The 2,445-nt window shown below is 37.7% G+C and overlaps 1 long non-coding RNA gene across 1 annotated transcript; it reads right to left on the bottom strand.

Annotated features, from left to right (window-relative positions):
• Positions 1–417: 417 nt before the first annotated feature.
• Positions 418–1,859, bottom strand: LOC140321422 (uncharacterized). Its single transcript, XR_011918933.1, has 2 exons — positions 1,432–1,859; positions 418–581 (listed from the first exon to the last, which is right to left on the bottom strand). It is a non-coding gene; the product is annotated as an uncharacterized lncRNA (long non-coding RNA).
• Positions 1,860–2,445: the final 586 nt, after the last annotated feature.

Genomic DNA, 2,445 nt, shown 5'->3' with positions numbered 1-2,445 from the left:
ATAGTCCATTAACAATATAAGCATTACTCAAAGGGGCAAATGTATAACGGGGGAATCTAACAATGACTAGTGAATTCAATACAGATGAATATTTTATAACTATGCCCCTATGACTTCAAATTAGGGATTAGGAACATTACAGCAGTCAATAGGAAGAAAAGATGTTTCCTATACTACAAAACTACCAAGGGGTGTATGCTGGGTATGGCCCACTGCAGTTTCAAAAGTACTTAACATTTCAGCTAACAAAAAGCTAAATACATTATCTAATTATGACAAATACAGTTTATATCTATAGTTGGAAAATAACTGTATTTGAATGTGCTCAATGTTAGCAGTGGACATAATTGTTGAGTGAGGTGAGTAGTAATATTGTACAGTGATACATTTTTTTGCCAAGTGCTGCTTACTTTGGGATCTTTGTCTGAAATCTGCTGTTGATTGGGATTCTGCCCCTGTTGTCCAGCTCAATTCCAATTTCTTGCAGTCCTAGGCTTTGAGTAAAGGGACGACGGCCAATGCATACAAGTAGAACATCACATGTGATTACCTCTGCCTTCCCACCAGCTGCTGCTTCAATACTGTCAACAAATTAAATACATACAATAAAATCATTTTTGTAGATCATATAAAGATTATAATTGGAGTACACAGCACACTCAGTATGTTGTGGTATTCTTGCAAATAAATTATCCTGCACTTCGTTTTAATGAATCAGCAAAAACATGCACAACACCAAATTTCCTAAACCCAGTTTGAAAAACATGTTCAATATAATGTCAACTTTAGTGATATTTCTTGCCACATTTTAGGCAAGGAATGTTAAAGGGCACCTGTCACAAACATTTTTACATAAAAGGTAGAAACCTTATAACACCTTTTTTAAATTGAAAAAGAGGGGGGAGGAAGCCCCTCCCCTTTTGCCTTTATCGCCAGGGGACATAGAAACCCCTGGGAAACCCAAGTAACACACTCCAGGGGCTCATGCATGAGCAGAAGATGCTTTTTCTACATTGGGGGGAAAAAAGCTGATCTCACTACGTCACACAATGTCACACATGTGCAGTGCGAGATCAGGTGACCTAGCCAGAAAACATGAGAAGACTGAGCAAGATGGCGGTGCCAGGTACCTCCTCCGCACCGTGACAAAGTTGGATTAAAGGATGGCGCAGGATCCAATTGAGGACATCTCAGGGGGGTGATGAAGAATTTACATAATTAAAGGTAAATGCTTTTTTTTGTTTAGTTTGTTGCGCTTTAATGCACTTTACACATTTTCTGGCCATACTCCATTAGACTGGCCTGTATATTATATTAGATGTCTAGCCACAGACTTCAAATGGCTCCCCTGACAGAAATTGAACACCTATGTTAATTTAACCTTACTAACAACTCTGCAGCCCTAAAACAAAGTTTTGTAAGAATACGTACGAAACATCAATTTTTCCATCTGGCCTTTTGGCTGCACCAGTGACCTTTGTGCCCAGTTTGAACTTAAGACCCTGTTTCTGAAGGATGCGTTGGAAATTTTTTGATATTTCCATGTCAATGCCCATCCCACCAACATGGCCCAGGAATTCAACAGCTGTAACATCTGCTCCTAAACGCTGCCACACAGATCCCTGCCAAGAGAAAGTTAACACGATTAACACAGGGAGAAAGTATACAAAGACATTATTTTAAGAAGTAGCATGGTGGCCACTTGTGCCAGTTGCTCTGTTTTTTTTTTTTTTTTACAATCCAAAAAAACATATTGGAACAATAACTAGTTTCCATTCCAAATTACATCCCATACTAGTATTTTTATATCCTTATCAATTCTAAACTTCAGTCTAGAAGACCAATAAGGAGATCTCCCATTATCAAACCTTGGTGCAGTCAGTGATGAGTAAGATGAACAATTTCACCAAGATTTGAAGGTCATTGGGATGTACATATGATGGCTGACTATTGTTGGAGCACCTGGCAGGATTGTCACTGAACACTCCAGGACAAGCTATAAGCGTAAATTTTGACCTTACCCGATTAATTTTCAAATGTTTTACTAAAAAAAAATGTCAGAGTAACAAAAAATTATTTGTATCAACAAAAGATATTTAAACAAACAGTACATGTAAGTTATAATTTCATTATTTTTTCATTGTATGTAAAATTTGTATGGTTTTTGACAAAAATGGAGGGTACCCTGTATCCTAAAAACTGGATATGATAGCAAAAAAACTGGGGTCATTTCTGGATTCACCACCCAATAATTAGTAAAAAATAAGATCTAGCTCAACAAAAAATGCGTTTCCTAGTGTTCTTTCTTTTTTAGGACTGCCCTGTATGTCTACCTGGTGATCTGGGGAATAACACTATATATAGCCCGTCCCTGGGGTCCCTACTCCTTTACTGTATCTATGGAAAGAGAAACGGCCATCACAGTCTGGATTTCAAAAATGCCTA

The sequence above is a fragment of the Pyxicephalus adspersus genome, unplaced genomic scaffold (genome assembly GCF_032062135.1).
Source record: "Pyxicephalus adspersus unplaced genomic scaffold, UCB_Pads_2.0 Sca3668, whole genome shotgun sequence".
NCBI lineage: Eukaryota > Metazoa > Chordata > Amphibia > Anura > Pyxicephalidae > Pyxicephalus > Pyxicephalus adspersus.
The sequence above is the reverse complement of the archived record's forward strand: the minus strand, read 5'-3'. Positions and strand labels throughout refer to the sequence as shown.